Raw genomic sequence first — 19,401 nt, 5'->3', positions numbered from 1 at the left:
CCCTCTGTCCTTGTTTCCTGATGAAAATGCAATCAGAGGAATGCATCTGAGGGGATGAAACTCAAATTTCTCTCTTTACAGTTTTTTCAGGAGGAGGCAAAGAAAGCAGGGAAAGAAATAAGGATTTGATGAGCTGAGGAAGTGCATAATCGAGTAAGTAATGAGGGAAATCGAGGAAGTGATTAGTGACTGAAGCCCCTCCTGTCAAAGCTGTGACGTCCTCTTAAACATGTGATTGGTCCCTCTGGTGTGGTTGCATTATGACATTATCACCTCCTCACTGATGTTTTGTGCAAGCAAATAGTTGTGTGCATCGGATGTTTTAGCCTGCTGTTTAACACTGATCATATTGATGTATATTTTTACATCTCTTTCTAGAAATCTGTGGTCTATTTCTTGAGATGAAAGATGTTTTAAACGAATTGCTGTATTAAAAAGAATACGTCCTTTGTTTTGACTTTTGATATGCCGCTCAAAAGATCTTGTTATAGAAATATAATGAAAGGTGTTTTACTGTTCTGTACTGTTCTACACACATTTTGGTATTCACAGGACACATGAACTGTCTGCTTACTCATTTTTAAGAATAAATATTATAAAGGAAAGTTGAGCCTTGACTCTGGTCTTTTTATTGAACTTTGTCTTGCAATGCAGCATTGCAGTTCTATCCTGAAAAGGGGGAAAAACATACTCTTAGATACTGACATTTCCTCTTTAAAGTCCTTTGAAAGGGTTTTAAAGCCATTCTTTGTGATAAGAGTTTATAGATAAAATGATAGGATCACATAAGTTAAGATGGCATTTTACTAAGTCCTGTACAGTAACTGGATTGTTGACAGGCACAAACAAGTAATAGGGTATGGAGCAGACAGTACAAATACTGTTTATGTACTGTATATTCATGTTGCAAAACTAAATTTGTGTCAGGATGTAAAAAAAGAAATTAATGAACTAAATGAGATATTTGAAAAATAACTACTTAATATAAGAAGCTTGTTTTCAAACATAATTTGACATATTAGATATATTACACATACGATTATGAGAATGAGAAAACTGTAACGAGCATAATGTACACTGATTGTTGCATCTGTGCAGACATAGAGGGCAGCATGGCAGCAATATCGCCTCAGGAACCATCTTACAAGTTGTCTTGTTGCTTACGTGAGTTCCTTGTGGACACTCCGGCTTCCTCCCACAGTTCAAAGACTAAAACACCCATTTTATCACAGGTTAATTGGCGACTCTTTAAATTGTGAACATGACAATGAATATCTTCCTGCAAATGTCAGCTCTGTGACTGTCTGGCACTATACCAGGGGGGTATCAGGGCATAATGATTATGAATGAGTGAATGTTGGGGCATAGATTTTTGTGACATTACATAACCTTCCTGCCATAGCTCTGCCTTTCTTCCACCTGACTAGAGGTTTAATCAGCCCCAATAATAGGCCTGTTGTTGACATGTCACAGTGAGAAAAGCACAGGTGTAAATAGTACAATTAATGATGGCAGAATTCCATTTAGCTGCTTCAATTTCAAGGTGATTGACATGGCGGAGCCCTCAAACCACATTTATTAATATAAGAAACAAATGAGGATTATGTCTACAAACAATACATGCTCTTTCTTTCTATGGTGTGTTTTAGGGACCTCCATATTGCTGTAGTCCATATTTGACACCCTTATCAGCATGTTTATAGGCTTCTGGGTGTGTGTTTAGGTGTGTGTAAGGGTGCGTGTGTGTGTGCGTGTGTGTGTGTAGTCAACCGCATACATCCAGCTGTCACACTTCAGAAATCAGCTTTGCTTTCTTTGATTTGGAGGTGACATCTTGACTTGATCCGGTACACGGTGTGAAGTAAATCTTCTTTTGTTGCTGTGTCACATTGGTGCTGCACGAAAACCTCAGAGAAAACTTTATGAGCTGAAAAAGTTTGTGGAGACTTCAGCCAAGCAAACCCATTCAGCGAGTAATGTGAAGGTTAAATGGCTGTCAGCGGAAACCTCAGTCTCTCTCAAATGCTGTAAGATGACTTTTTGCTTTTCTCTTCTTTTTTTTTCTCCAAGATAAGCTTTAATCTAAAACCTCTATCTAAAACAGTGCTGTTGGCTGACAGGCACATAGTGTACATTATGAATAAAATTTCCCTAGACCGGGTTGTTTTATTCCTCTTCCTTCTCATGATTGTTAGGAAAGAAGACAGGTGGCAGATCCATAGTCGAGATTAGATGGAAATTTTCTTCTGGATGCTACAGATTAACCAGTAGTAGACCAGGCAGAAATATTGTTAGATTTTAGAAATATCTAATTATTCAGTTTTAGGGGGGGTTATTTATTTATTTGTTTGTTTGTTTATTATACTGTCTGTATTGCAAGTAGTTTTATGCATCCTACGCTCCTACGTGTCAATGGCGGATAAAGCTTTGGCTAACAGACATAGAGTATTAGCGTTAATTTGGAGTCAAGATTATGGCAATCTGAAGACTTTAAGTCCAATATTCACTCTGATTTTATCTTTGTTAGGGTGGTCTTACACTTGCTGGCTTTTAGAGGTTTAGAGATGACCATACAAGTCAAGGCCATAAACCTAAAACAATCATTATGAGTGATTTCGGTTCGATGAGTGACCATTTCACATTCCACAGATATCAAAAATATTGGTAAATACAGGTTCAACTCATGATTGCGTACAAAGAGACAAACCATAGCCATTCAGTCTGGGACAAAAGCATAAGGAGAAACAATCATGTGCAGTAAGTTGGCAGCAAGAGCACGACAGGTGACTGGGAAGCAATCAAGATGAAAGACAAGCAAACAAATGCATGCCATTACATCAATATAGTGGCAATTACAGAGTGCATACAGCACAAACACGCAGCCTGACACAGACACAAATTTACAGAAGTGATGGAGAGACAGACTGAAGCAGATGCCATAAGACAGATGAGGAAATACGAGACAGCAGCTAGAAGAGCAGTCAGGAAGAGAGAGAAGAGAAAAGCAGCATTCTTCCCTGCAGTTATGGAGAAGGCACAACAGATTAGTTGACTCACGCACAGTGTTCTGGGGCAGAGCTTCAGGACAGAGCCAAGATAGAAACATAACGCGCCATGGCCAAAAGTCAGCCTTGCCTAAAGATCATAGCAACCTAGATTTTTATCGAGAGGAGCAAAAAAGGAAAATTAATGTGCAAGAACATCAGTTTACTGTAAAAGCGTAAATGACACCGTTAACATTATTCCAAATCACGTTACCCTTTCATTCATTAGCTTGTATTAGGTTTCTTACTGCCACCGACTTCTGGTATGTTTAATGTTATTTGATGTTTATCTTTTGGGGAATATTAACTCAGGAATCATGAGACAGCTTTACTTAAATAAATGTATTTTTATTAATGTATTATTTATTCATAATCCTGCAACAGTTAAATCTGTTCAGTTTAGTTTTCTTGGCCAATAGCCATTAATGTATTATTTCATGACTTCAAGCGTCTTGCCTTAATACAGACACCACTACTAAAAGTCTCTGCTTTGATGGCTTTGTGAGTATGTGTATGTTGTTCTTGGCCTTAATCTGATGTAAATGACCCAGAGGCAGAGCACAAGAGCAGCCAAATAATTATGAGAAGGAAGTACTGTAATTGATAAAGTGCAAAAGTGAAAGGCAGACAGCTAACTGAGAAAACGGGTGAGTCAAGCCAAATAAAAAGACAGAAAAGAGATCAGAAGAGAGCAGAAATATGTTTGTGTTTGTGTGATTGCATTTATGCATTGTACATAAGGTGAGAATATCTTGGTAATCATATATACTTATATGTATAATGAGGATGTGGCCAAATCCAAATGTACAGATGAATTTTGTCTTCTTTTTTATACCTAAAAGGAAGTGCCAATGCAGCAGTTTCAACATTCAGTGAATTAGTGAGTGAATTAGTTACTACTGAATTTAAAAGTGAGACAATATGATTAAGAATAGCCTAAAATGTAAAGCAGGAGTTCACAGAAGATCCCATACCGTGCATACAGCTTTTATCATAGCATGGCTCAGAGTGAAATCAGCTAGAGGTCGTGATATTGGGTCTCTGCTTTAAAAAGAGTCTTGAGTCTCATTCCTCTTTGAACCCCTGTTGGTGTGACATGAGGCTGAAGTTATTTTTCTAATTTCAGCAGGGGGCAGCAAATTCCAAACTACCGTGACTGAACAAGCTTCACCACCAGGTGAAAATACCACGGTTTGATTTCTCTTACTTGTGCACGTGCAAATGCCTCTGCACGAGGCTGCATATGTTTCAGTGAGTGGGGATGTGAACATGTGCATGTATTTCTGTGCGCATACACTGTATATATTTGTGTGTTTGTGCTGCACGCATGCCTGTGTGTGTCTCTGTGTCATTATCGCTAAATTAATGGTTTGCATGCTCACAGTGCCTGACATGTCATCATGTAATATCAGGTACATTTCCTCTTTGCATGCTTGATGCTCACAACCTTCTCTTTCCTTGAAGGAAAATTAAAAGCACACAGCTCAGATAGATAGATAGATAGTAAGTGGGCAACCAATAGTGGGAGATGTACGGGTGAATTGAAACAACAAAACTGAGAGGAAAGGGAAGGATGGGAAAAAGGAAATGGAGAGGGGAGGGGCATGAGTGAGAGTAATCTGGTGTGTAATGAAAGAAGGCAACACAGAGAAAATGGTTTCTGTACCTGGTGAGAGAGAGAGAGAAGAGAGGCTAGACAGGAGACTCAGAGGTCAAAAAGGGTAACAATGTTCACTGTCCTTTGTGTGAAATCTCCAAACAATGCTAAAAATAGCAGCTGAAGAAAAGACTTGCTGCTTTCCACTGTTTTCAGACAAAAAATATCAAATGAATACTGTATATGGTATCAGTTTGGGGAAAAATAAGTTCATTATTCAATTTAAATGAAATGGGATTAGGTCTGTAAATAAATATAATTTGTAATTTACAACCTTTTAAAATATACCACCAACTGTGCTATGTGTTTGGTGGATATCTCATTTTGAAAAAAAATTTAAATGAAGTTAGTTCACTTAGGTCCAGGAGCCTCAACCACACCTCTAATCACAAGCTTACTTGTTAGATTTCTTGATCCACTCTAACTTACCCTTCATCGATTCACCTTCCTACCTCATCCCTCCTTCACTCCCATTGCTATTGCAATTGAGATTCTTAAGGTGTGACAGATTCAGCTACATGTCCTCTACCTAGCTGTTAGTTTGATTTCCTTTTTGCTACATAGCGTTTTTTAGACTTGATATACTGTACCAGAGCTACCTTTTAGTCATTTTAGTCGTGGAGTCTTACAGCCAGACATGGCAGCCTGATTCTGGAGACAACGACCCATGTTTGTGATCTTGGACTGCAGTGGTCCTAAATGAAATCATTAGCAGAGTCACGTTGTTTTGCATATAGTTGTCACTTGTAAGCCCTTGTAAAACACACGAGCATCTGCCATAATCTTTTCTGGTACCCTTTACCAGATGAGAATAGTATATTTTCAATCAATTCAATCAAACATATTGTTTTTAAAATAAAAATATACTGTGTGTCAGTATATTTAGGATAATCTTAGATAACACCTCACTGGTGGTTGCCACATAGCAACTTAAAATAGTCCATACAGATTTCTGTGTGGTATGGTGCTGTGTGGTTTTTGCTTAGAGACTTAACTTTATTGTGCTTTTAGTTTGCCCTCTGCTTCTTTCTGCAACTCAATATTTTTCTTTGTGACTGTAAAGAAGATGTCATATTTAACACATTGGAGAGAAAATTAAAGAAAAGTCTAGTTTTGCTCCACATCTAACACATTTGAATTAAAATTTGACACTAATTAAATTCTACTGTCATGAAATGGTAACGTGCAGTCTCCGAGTGATGACATACTGTATGTTTAAAGATAATGTCTTGTGACACTGAATGCACATACAGACATACTATGACTGTGGAACTACTTAAAATCCTCTGACATAATCTACTGGATTCATTAAAACAATTATACTCTTCTCTTGTCTATGTACTTGTCCTGTTCTGCCTGTATTTGTTCTCTAAATTACAACTCATTCCCAGTAGCATTATAAAGAGTCAGTAAAAAACTATTTCAGTCAGGAGAGACTTATTCACCACAGACTTAAAGAATGATCAAGCAAGTTATTGACAAGATACTTGATATGTTAAAGGTCCAGATATCCAGAAGAGAGACAGGGGCCTCGCATTGACTACTTTCTACGAAAGGGGTCAAATCAGTCGAGTGAAGCACAGCAACCGGACACAAACCATAGCTTGCAGTGCATCAGCACCACTGTCATGGAGGATGGAAACTCAAGCACAGAATTAATGGTGGAACAATCATCAGTTGTGGAACCTGCCCAACCTCCCAGACCTGCAATCGAAAAGACGCTCCCAGGACTACAGACTGCGTGTGAAGTGGCCTGGTGCTGCTGACAAGAAGCTGTGGGAAACGGTGAATACTGACCTGACCCTGACCCTTTAGCAACTTCGAGGCACAGTGGAGAAGAAGTTGGAGAAAATGGGAGACATCATCTACCAGTATGGGGCAGAACGCTTTGGACTACAAGAGAAGAAAGACGTTAAAGAGGTTCCTACCCCACCAGTTTCCAGGAGGCAACAAGAGATCAGGCGCCTCGTTCAAGAAAGAAGACAGCTCAGGAAACAGTGGAAGAAGGCCTCTGGAGTGGAAAAGGAGGGCATCTCCAAGCCAACATTAAAATCCGTCTGGCATCCCTCCGCAGAGCAGAGAATTTAAGGAAACGAAGGAGGAAGAAAGAACACACAAGAACACAGTTCTACAAAGATCCCTTCAATTTCCTAAAAACTCTCTTCACCAAAGAAAAAAGTGGAGCTCTAAAAACAACAAAGAACGACCTGGAGGAGCACTTGAAAACAACGCACTCTGACCCAAGGCGCTACGAACAGCTTGCCATCCCATCAGACATCCCACCAATCGCCCCCCAGAACATCAATTTAAGATCGGCCTTCCAACCTGGAAAGAGGTAGAAGGCATAGTTCATCGGGCGAGAACAGCATGAGCCCCTGGGCCAAATGGGTCCCATACAAGGTGTATAAAAACGCACCAGATGTTTTGAGGTTTCTCTGGAGGCTCATGAGGACAGTATGGCAGAAGAAGACTGTACCCAAAGTGTGGCGTAGGGCAGGCGGGGTCTTGATCCCAAAGGAGAAGGATGCAATGAACATCAGCCAGTTCCGCCCAATCTCCCTACTTAATGTGGAGGGTAAAGTGTTCTTCAGCATCATTGCACAGAGGATGGCCGAGTACCTGCGCAGGAATGAGTACATCAATACATCTGTACAGAAAGCGGGGGTATCGGGCTTCTCTGGGTGCCTGGAACATGCTAGCATGATCTGGCACCAGATCCAAATGGCAAAGCTGGAGAAAAAGGACCTCCATGTCATCTTCCTGGATCTCGCTAATGCCTTTGGCTCTGTGCCCCATGAGCTCCTTTGGACTGCCTTCAGCTTCTTTCACATCCCAAACACCATCACAGCCCTAGTTAAAGCCTACTTTCAGGACTTGCAGTTTTGCTTCTCAACCCCTCAGTTCACCACCTCATGGCAGTGCCTGGAAGTAGGCATCATGGCCGGATGCACCGTCTCTCCCTTGGCGTTCACCATGGCGATGGAGATCATCATTCGAGCCTCAAAATGGGTTGTAGGTGGACAGCGAGTCAGCTCTTGTGTGCGCCTCCCTCCACTCAGAGCCTACATGGACGACATCACTATCATGACCACCACCATCCCATGCACCAGGAGGTTGCTCAGAAAACTGGAGGAGAACATCAGCTGGGCTCGTATGAAGATCAAACCATCTAAGTCACGCAGCATCTCAGTGGTGAAGGGAGTGCTTGCTGACCTGAAGTTCTTCATCGGAGACGACCCAATCCCCACAGTATCTGAACAGCCTGTCAAAAGCCTCGGAAGGTGCTACGATGCAAGCCTGAAGGACAGAGACCAGGTGAAACAACTGCACAAGGACATCAGCGCTGGCCTACAGTCCATTGACAACACCCAACTACCTGGGAAGCTAAAGACCTGGTGCCTCCAATTTGGGCTCCTACCCCAGGTGTTGTGGCCCCTTGCAGTCTATGAGGTCCCCATCTCGACAGTAGAGAAGCTGGAAAGAGGAGTCACAGCATTCATCAAAAAGTAGCTCGGACTTCCACGATGCCTCACCACCATAGGCCTCTATGGAGATGGTGTCCTCAAATTGCCCCTCACCAGTCTCACGGAGAAGTTCAAGTGCGCTAAAACATGACTCCAGATGACACTGAACGAATCCCAAGACATAGTGGTGAGGAACAATGCACCAACCTTGGCTACTGGACGCAAATGGACACCAGCAACAGCAGTGGAGGAGGCAACATCAGCGCTCAGACATACTGACATTGTGGGGAATGTTCAGTACGGAAGAGGAGGCCTTGGCCTAACAACTAACCGCCCAGCTTGGAGTAAGGCCACTGCACCAGCACGGAGGAAGATGGTGGTGGGGGAAGTAAGCCGTCCGGAGGAGTCTGCAAGGTGGGCCAAGGCGGTCTCCCTTGGCAAACAGGCACAGTGGACACGGTGGGACAGTGTGGAGAGGAGGAGGTTCAGCTGGAGGGATGTGTGGGCCATGGAAGCACGAAGTCTGAGCTTTACCATCAGAGCTACTTACAACGTCCTTCCAACACCAACCAATTGCCATCAGTGGTTTGGTGATGATCCAGGCTGTACCCTTTGCTCCAGACCAGCCTCTCTCTGGCACATACTAACAGGGTGTAAGACCAGTCTCACACAAGGGCAGTACACTTGGCGCCACAACATCACGGCTGGAACACGGAAGTCCGCCCAGTGGAGGTTGGATGCAGAGGGTTTGTGCCAACATCTACCACCAAACTGCTGAGAGACCTGGGAATCAGGGGCCAGAGCCTGCGCACAGCCATCAAAGCTGCATCAGAGGCAGCAGAGAGAAGCAGCCAGTGGATCTGGATGAAGAGGAAGGACCCCTGCTGGGCCCACAAGTAGTAAACCAGGAGGTATGCGGTCAGCTTAGGCTTGACTCAGGGAACAGGACGACCCTGCTATGCATAGTCCCATGAGATGTCTGCCACTTAACAACAAGGTGACTCTCATGAATAATTGGGCATAGGACGCAGGCTCAGGACTGATCGCCCTGCAGCCGGCCGCCTCTAGTGAGGGTGTATAGTGTGAAAGGCCGAAACACCCTAGGATCCGGAGGAACACTACTGATGATGCGTCCCAAAATTCAAACTATCCCCCCAGTCTTCTTATACAGGTCAACCAACCACCAATGAACTTTGTACGCGCTTGCACAAAGGATAACAACACCTTTTCCTGTGTTTTGGAATCTAGAGTCTTTGGCAATTACGCCACATCAGTAAATCATTATTATTATCACTATTTTGTATTTTTGTCTAAAACTCTTGAACAGTATTCAAAAAAAATTATCTCTGAAATAGGAGACCAGCTGAATATAGAAAACTGGGAACAAGTATGCAAAAAGAGAGAGATATGTATAAATGATCAAACAATGTACTGACAAGATGTATGATAAGATGAACATATAGTCTGTGGCTATTAGACCCCATCGAGACGTCACCATTGTAAAGGGAAGAGGTATATATGAAAAGAAATATCCCCCGATGGGGTCTTGACACTGGTGGTGGTGATGAAGGGGTGAAGAGCAATGCTGAGACCTAGATGAATGTGGAGCAGAACTTCTATTGAGCACAGAGGAGGGACCCATGGGAGCTGAATGTGATGAGGACTGGAGGTGAATGTGATGGAGGAAGAGGGTCGCAATGATTTGCCTGAAATGAAGCAAAGAGAGGAACACCTTTAAAGTCTGACTGCAAAGAGACGATGGGCTTACGAGGATCGAGGCAAAAATATGATTGGTTAAAGTGAAAAAGGGGGAGACCACAGTCAGATGATGAGTTTGAAGTGTGTGAAGAAGAAGAAGAAGAAGAAGAAGAGGAAAAGAGAGAGACAGAGAGGGAGAGAGATAATGTAAATAATGAGTGAGCATGAAGATAGTCAGTCTTCCTGGTTAAACTTCCGCCAAGCTTCATTACACCACATGGTGAACCTTAACCCACACGTCAACATTTGCTCTGTATAATGACAGAGCGCAGCACACATAAGAATTATGTGTGTGTGTGTGTGTGTGTGTGTGTGGAGGAGAGAGAGTGAAAGAGAGAGATGATGTTGCGAGGGCAGGAATGTCAAATGGGACGCAACTCGGCACCTTCTTTGAGTTCTCAGTTTATGGGTCAAAGAAGAAGCTGCCTGGGGACACTCCAGGCATCTTTCTTTCTCTCCATCGCCCTGCTTCTCCTCTTCAGTAGGCACCAAATGAAGTGTAGCTGGATCCTCAGCATTACCACCATTTATCATCTATCATCACTCCCAGAATCTTTATCGGGAAATGTTCATCAACTAAGCAAAAGGGTGATCCAGTGATTGGTTTCGGTAATACCTCATTTATCTTATTTGAATTTGATGTTTTGAGAATTAGAATTAGTACTTTAGATTACTCTGGTTACTATTATACTTTTCTATAATTGGCCTTAAGCAGCTTTTAAGGATCCTCTTATGTGGTTTATAGTGCACATAGTGTGATTATGAGTGCATTTGTGTTTTTTGTTAGCTCATCCCCTGATAACTGCTTTTAAATTTTATTGGGTAAGTTGAAGAGAATTCACCATAATGGAGCTTAATAATGTATTTTCTTTCCCATGCCAACCCTCAGGGGTGCTTCTGGTTTGTTGATTACTTTGTCCTTAAGACTGGATATGTATATATCTGCAGACTGAAAGGCCTGACGAAGGCCACTCTCACAGTAAATTGACCAGAAGTGTTGAATTTTACGCACTTGCATTTATACAGTTGAGCAAAGACCAGTTTTGCAAGCCCAGAGTACAAAAAATAGTTTAAACACTCGTGTTTTCATTTGCCTTATCTCCTCACCTAAGTGTTTGTCGCTGTCCTCACAATTTCATACTTTGATGAGAATCACTGTTATGAAGGCTAGGCCTTGATTTTCTACCTGTGTGCAGCTAGCGTGGATGAATGACTGTGAAATGACCAGGTGACTGCTGTGAAAGGTCAAACTCAGCTCTGTGTGAATGTAATAAGGAGAGAATTAAGATGGGTCAGAGGAAGTATGGCTGGAGGGCTGAGCATCTTTTATAAAGCTTTGTTTTTTCATGCCTGGTTGAGATGTGCTTACAGTAATTATAAAATTATTTGCTACTTGCAGGTTTTCATAGTCCATCAACACTGAGTCAAATTTGTATTGGTCTGGTGACTCTCTTTTGTATTTTATGTTTGTGTTTTTAGGTTGAGTTATGCACAGGAGTGAAGAGAACGTTATCTGTCCGAGAAATGAGATTTACACAATAAAAACGGCGTGGCATGAAGAAAATGTATTACAAATGATGAGTAAAAAATAGGGTAGATGCCTGTGTGCTCTAGTGTGTGATTATGAAATTGTTTGCTGTATACTGTGTGTCCTTTTTCATTTGTGGATCACACACCATCACACACACACAAATGTATGTACCCAGATTCATGTGTGTTTACTTTGTACACTCAATGAGTGGTCTCTGCCCATTGGGCAGGCCCTGTGTTGCATGGTTCTGCAGTAATAGGTTTTGGCAGCTGTGTAATTTCTGTTGATTTAACTCTGACCTTGGAAAACTCTTCTTCTGCAGTGCAGGTGTCATTTGTAAGACACGCCCACACACGTACTGTGAGGCATATAGTACAAGCAAAAGCAAACAATTTAATTTAAACAATTTAATGCATAAAGCTACTCAGTTTTTTTGCACACACACACACACACACACACACACCACACATTCCCACGTGCACAAACCGGTCTGCATACCAGCTCACATTCATGCATCAACCCCCACCACCCTCCATCCACAAACATTCACCCACACAATCACATACATGGTGTTAATAGGTCACCATTCAGGGACCAACCAATGAAAATATTTCCAGTTTGACTGTGAAGTAATGTGACTCTTTGAATGGGTCACTGGTTAGGTGGGACAGCAGCTCTGCGGTTTCTATGGTCTTTATTCCTCTGGGTCTGGTCTCTTAAACTGTAGTTAAGGAGCAAAGTTTACACAAACAACATGGAGGTAAAGTTTGATTTAGTGTCTCTTGGTCACCATTTACATGTCATACATAATGTGCACAGCAATGTTAGCATTTAACATCATACATCACAATGTATGTAAACCTTCATTTGATAGTCTCATGTATGCAGTAGTGTATGTATACACAGAATGTAATACCATTAAGTGTTAGTTTTATTTCTACAACAATCAGTAATCAAAAATACAAAGTAGATTAGATGTTTGCTACTGTATATTTTTGAAGCTTTATTGAGACGTTTTACCAGCAGATGGTATTAAATAACTGTGTGTTGTACGGTGTCCTTGAGTGCCTTGAAAGGCGCCTATAAATCAAATGTATTATTATTATTATTATTAAATGTTCATTGGAGCTGACTGTACTGCTCCCCTGGCTCTTCTCTCACTCTCTTACTATCCTTCTTTGAGATGAGTGGATCACACTTTTGTATCATTGATCACCAAAACAGTCAATACCCACTTACTTGAAGTACCACCATTATCCCACCTCTCGCCGCTTAAACAGCATCTATGTGTGTGTCAGAAGACCTGATCGATGGTAACGGTTGAGGTTGGAGAGGAGTCAACATATATTTGTACACATACTTGTTATTGTAGATGGAGACAGAAGCTGTGGGGGCTCAGAAAACATAAATCTAGCAGGTTCATGAAAATAGTCATTGCACATTTACTTCTCTATTTATTTGGAGATTACAATCAGTACAATATATGATGTACTTTTACATTTTGTTTCCTATTAAGATACTCACTAATAAAATACTTATCAACAATATTACTAAACTAATCACAACCTATTTCATTAAATGTTTGCAGGAGAACCACACTTTTGTCATCCTATCCTATGTTTATACACACCTAAAGCCAGACAGAATAAAAGTGGGGGATAAAAGAGGAATCTGAAGAAAGCTTAAAGGATCATACTTTTTTTTTGAAAACCTCAAAACGTTTCAACATCCTATACAGAAATTTTCCTGTTTGGAGATGAAAGATATTCAGATTGGCAACATGACACAATGAAGTCAACATTGCTTCATGTTGTCAATGTAGAGAATGTAGACTGAGCGCAGAACAATTCTGATTAATATTTGTTGTCTGTTTAACTTCTGGGTAAGAGCTTGTATAGCGAAGACACTGCTGACAGGTTAGCTGACTGAAAAACAGATTTATATTTGTACAATAAGTTATTGTTCTGAATCCAACCAGGAAACAAAAAATGTCTATGTTACTGTGTGACCATGGAGCAATGCTCTGTACTATATTTATATCAAGACTTGTCCACTGTTACTGTGTTAATCAGAATTACAGCCAACATGGCCCTCTTTTAATACACAGCTCAGGTCATGATGTCATGGTAAGGCCAGAGGGTTGCACATACTACAAGCAGTGTATCACGCACAGGGACAGATACCCATTAAGAAGACATCACTCACTGTCAATGGTGTTTGTTTATATGTTGGTTGATATTTCCAGTTTTTGGTGATGGCTTTACTATACCAAGCTAGTTTGAAATGTTGTATTAACGTGTACATGTGTTTTATTAATCAAAAACATTTAATTGTGACACACGTTGCTCTCTCCGACCTTTACTGTTCTAATGTTTTATGTTCTATGGTGCTGCTCATGTTCCATCATCCAGTCCTCATAGGAGCATAAAGGGACTGTAACTGTCCATTGGATTTCAAGTCTTTAGCCCTAAGTGTCAATGATTTTTCCAGAAACACTGACCACATCATTGTACAGTTCTTAAACTCATTAAATCAAATTTTATTATCCTGTCACACCATTATGCCTTAGTTGGTAAACCAATTCCCTGTTGAAATACAAAAAACAAACACAAAAAAAACATGGCACTTCAATTTTGATTTTGAATTGTTAAAGCCAGTATCCAAAATGAAGAATGAAGAAATCATGAGTATTTTATTTAGTTTTCTTCTCTGTATTTGCCGTGTGTTTATCATTTGCTGTGTATGCAGTGCCAGAGGGGTAAAGATATTTTCTTCTTTTGCTTATTTTTTGTCTATTATCATGTCTTTTCTTAAATTGCTGTGTAATGTTCAGCTGCACAGAAATCACAGTTGGAAACAACTGTGGGGCATATCTGTTTTGATGAAAAGGCTTGGACCAGATGTTAAATCAATGTGTGTGTCATCTGAACAACAGTGGTCGCAAGATTGTTCCAAAAGAGTAGCATACATACAAAACGGAATTAGGTAAAGACCATATCTGTTTGAAACTCTACACAGTGTCTGGTCTCCTGAGTATGTTCACTGGTGCACCAGCCCTGTGTGTGTGGTCTACAAACCAAGAACTCCAGAGGGGTATTTCACAACAGCAGAATTAAGAAATCCAGGTAACAGAAAAAACAAGTCTTGATCTAGTTACTTCAGTGAATCCTAGCTTGATTCGTATTCATGGCTTTCTTCAACCGACCTATCACCAATTTACTAATGCTGAATAGAAGAAGATGCTTGCTGCGTATTTTACTCCCAGGGAGCAACAGCTACTGATGGAATGAGGAAGCAAAGCATATATCTAAGTAAGGAAGTGTCGTATTAAGACGAACATAAGTGAAACTGTCATAATTATACAATTCAAGGAGTTGCTACAATTAATTCAGTTTGTTAATTCAATTCAAGCAGTTCTCTGTATATGTATTTATACATGAATATATGCATGTATTAGGGGCACTGTGATATACTGGTACTGACAATAACCGTATTTAAAAAAAACATGGTCATCTTCCTTTAGAAAAATTAGACAGAGAATGTGAACAATGGAAAGGACATGGTCTGTGGACATGAAATCACAGTATATCAGAGTGGTTAGTGGTTGGCCTGTGAGCTCACGTACAAACTCTCTATTCCCTGCCCCCCCCATGTGATAACGTATTGATGGTAGATGGCTTCAGGTTCAGGTTCAGGTTCAGGTTCAATTCATCAGATCTGTTATTTCAGTTTTTGTACAGTTATGATTATCCATCTTTTCATTTTCAATTTCGTTGTACCTGTACAAACGACAATAAAGACATTAAATTCTATTCTATTCTATCTCCATTATCTACACCACTTATCCGACACAGAGAGACAGACAACTACTCACGCTCACATTCACACCTACGGGCAATTTATAGTTACCGATTAACCTGCACGTCTTTGGACTGTGGGAGGAAGCCGGACTACCTGGACGTAAGCACAGGGAGAACACGCAAACTCCTCACAGGGAGGCTCGAACCAGGAACCTTCTTGCTAACGGTGCTAACAGTGCTGGTTACAGTTTTGGTCATGGGTGGATTACTGAACGGGCCTGCTAGGATTATGGTCAGGGGCCCAAGGGCTCAGAGGGCACTAAGCCAGAGCCTCCATGTGAAGCCACTGTTACTAACTCTGCAGTTTTTGTTGCATTGTCAGGGGGTGTAGTCTATCATGTCAAAAACAGTGGCCAAAAAAATCTCACTGAAAAGCCAAAAACATTCACTTTGAAGATGTCAGAAGAAAGAGAGAGAGAGAGAGAGAGAGAGAGAAGACACATAAGTGTATGTGGGCTATATAGGACTTTGTGTACTTATCACTGACTTCATTATCTCAGCAACTGTTATAATATAATTATCAAACCTCCAACCACAATATGAACAGCAGTCAAACACAATATATCAATAAAAACAGCTAACATGAATTATCATAAACACAGTAATGGTCACAGTGTTAAAAGAATAACAGTACTTGTACAGTACTAAATAACAATATGTGACTGTGGTATTATAATGCAGGCTCGTAAAAATAAAACAAAACAAACACACAGGAAGATGGAATAACTGTAAAAAACATGTTGGTGTTCATTTGGAGTAACTGCTGACTGAAATGATAAGACACCAAAATTAATCAACCCTGGCTGTCTAACTTATGTGCTTTCATGAAACCGAATCACAAAATTCCAGCTTAATCCGCTATCTAGGTTTTTGTGAAATAGCCTCCAGGTCTTGATTTGTGATCCCTGCGAACCTCCGGTTCACAAGTACATGCGAGGTTCTACACACGTTTGGGTTTGCTGTTAAGTTGATTTTTAATCAGATGACCTAGCGAGACCAAAGGCAATACAAAAGAAAAGCCTATTAAGTAAGTGTATAAGTTATGGTTTATCATTTGTTGTTTTTGAGAAGCATCTGAGGTCTTTGTAAACACAACGTTTACACCAGCTGAAGCTTTGATTGTATTGTTGTTCAATCAATCTGTTTCATTAGGTCAGGTGGTGATGATGGGTAAAGAGAGGAAGACAGGGCAGAATTAGAGAGAGAGAGAGAGAGAGAGAGAGAGATGCTATCTGTCCAAAAACACCTCTGGCTATACTAAAATGAAACTCCTCATCATGGCTGTGACCTCTAGCCCCTGTTGTAAAGCACAGGGTAATTGAGGTTAACAGTGTAATTTGACCTTCAGAGTAGCCTCCATTGGAACATTTCCTGCTAAACTGTGGAAATATAAGAAATGGCCACCTTTTGAATATTCTTATCTACGGCTCCAGAAGGATTGTGATGTGAAGCAGCATATTAAATCCATGCCACAGAGAGCGAACATCACATAGAGGGTAGATAAAATGTCTTAGAAAAATCAAATGGACTCTAAACTGAGAGTTATTAATGGAAAGTGTTATGATTATGCCCTCGCTCTCTCGCCCCCACATAAAACAACACTCAATGTTTGGTGTTAAAATACATTTCATATTGTAAATATCCATATCATCCAATGTGACACTTTTTGGGAACCTGCCCCCATTCACATTTGCCTCCCTCCCCATCCCCCGTCTCCCCCAAGAGGGCATAGTAAACTAGTCTGTGCACATCCACCTTTCAGATTCTCTGAAGAACTGGTGCAGGATCCTGAAGTGTTATAAAGCTAACAGCACCACAACACTCTGCCATGAATGTGTGGAACGAGTACACATGTGCACACATACCCATGGCACCTTTTGGAGTCCGGGGACTTGAAAACATGAATGTCGATGAGTTTGGCTGCAGGCAGAGACACTTCCCTGTGAGTCACTGCTCCTGCCACTCGGTCCCACCGCTCCACACCTACTGCTTAGAAAGGTCACCATGTAAAGCCAACAGCAAAAGAAAAATAAATGAAGTTGTTCCTTGGGGTGACATCTGTCTTGAGGTTTGGGTATGTGCTATGGTTTGGGAGGTGTCTGTGTGTGTGTGTGTGTGTGTGTGTGTGTGTAGCTGTTACAGTTAATGTGGCTGTGATAACCAACAGTTGACTTGATTAATTATGTTGTAATTGAGACGAATCTTTATTGTGTAACTATATCTGCATTGCTGGAGGGAAGCATGTCTGTGGGGAATTACAGATTCATTGGAGCAGTCACAGCATACAGCATACAGTTCACATATGCACACAGATAATCTATCTAATGGTTAATAAGGCTAATCTATCTATCTGTCTATCTATATGTCTATATGTATGCATTTTTTTTACCCAAACATTAATTTTAATGCTACTGATAAACCAACCATCGTAAAACCTTTTTTGAGTTTCTAATGATACAGTATTGACTGGATATCTAGTCTGCCAACATACAATAAAATCCCTTCTTCTAAAATACAACTAATTATGTAACATAAGCCAGGTTTCCATCAAGAATCATCAAAATTTTAACCAGATTTTCAGAAATCTTTAGAAAATGTTCCATCCACTGTTGTTCTAGAAATATTAGGAGGTGGTTTATCTAAAAAAAAAAAAAAACAGCGTGTGGTGCTGATTCTCAAGTGCCTTTAAAACACTGCAGAAAAAGAGAGCACAACAAGATGATGTAATTACAAGATCACCTGTCAAACCCTAAACGGTAAAAAGCAATATATGAAACATAATGAAAATATGACATGTCTGCTCATTTCATGTATTAATTTGAGGAAGGTTACAGTCTCCTCACCGTTCGCCACAGATCTGATTTCAATGAACAGTGTTGTCACAGGCTTCAAATGCAAAGTTTAAAAACCTTGTTTGGGTTATTTTGAGGTCGTTTTTTTTCTAATTTTCAGCAATTCACTGAACACTCAGGTTTTTTTAATGCTCAAACTGAAAATGCACATGAAGAAATGCATTTATTGTGACAAACACAGACCAGATTATGGTGTCACAATATTTCAAATTCTGCTCACTGTGAGCATGTTTAAGAATTATATTACACGTGAGCATGAAGTTGAACAGTTGTGTGTGAGTGTGAACTCTGACTTATTGTACTTATATAACTAGATAATAAGGACTGATAATGTAGAGAGTCAGACCTATGATTTTAATGATCACCCGACTGATGGTCTCATTTGAACTCTATATCCAATTATTTCTGTGTGAGACCCGATGTAGCTGAGAAATCCCATTATAGCTTAGCTGGCTCAAAAGTATATTAATTTCCAGCACAATATAGCCACCTCCTTAATTAACCCTACATCCCACAACCTATTTATCCTTTGCAAGAGCCTACTTTTTTGTAGTGTGGCTCTAGCCAATGCAATGCAGGTTAGTTAGACAGTTGGTTAATTTGACCACTGACCTGTCACCAGATTGACTGAGCAAATATTCCATGGATTGCAATGAAATGTTAAGACATTCATGATCAACTACAGATGAATCTGTGATCCTCCAACCATCAGCCTTGACTGCACTTTTTGCTTCATGTTAATCACTTTGTTTTACCATGTTTTTTTTAGTTAACCCTATGTACAAAGTAATCTCTGTGCCAAAATAATCAGATGCAAAGTACATGGCAATGAAACATATTACAGTAAACCTTGAATCAAATTTATGAAATTTACTTTCCTGGCTTTGTTTGATATTGCAAAATGTCATAATCATTTTTGTTAAACATTGTCCAAGCTGTTGAGATGCTCCTTTACAGAGGATTCAGATTTACAAGATGTATCTCAGTGTGAGTGAACTTTGCCATAGCTGCATGTCCACCTTTTACACCAGGAATCTCTCTTCTACTGTCATTCTTTCCCACTTTCCTCTCCCATTAACTTTCCCACTTTTTCTCGTTTTGTCCCTCTCTCTTGCTCTCTGTCATCCTATGTTTTATCTCTTTTCTCCCTCTCTGTTTCCCTCTATTTATATCTCTCTGTCCCTCTCTCTGAATGAAGTGTGAAATCAAATTAATATCAAGGCAAATAGGTCCCT

This window comes from Pempheris klunzingeri, chromosome 2 (genome assembly GCF_042242105.1).
Source record: "Pempheris klunzingeri isolate RE-2024b chromosome 2, fPemKlu1.hap1, whole genome shotgun sequence".
In the NCBI taxonomy this organism is placed as follows: domain Eukaryota; kingdom Metazoa; phylum Chordata; class Actinopteri; order Acropomatiformes; family Pempheridae; genus Pempheris; species Pempheris klunzingeri.
The sequence above is the reverse complement of the archived record's forward strand: the minus strand, read 5'-3'. Positions refer to the sequence as shown.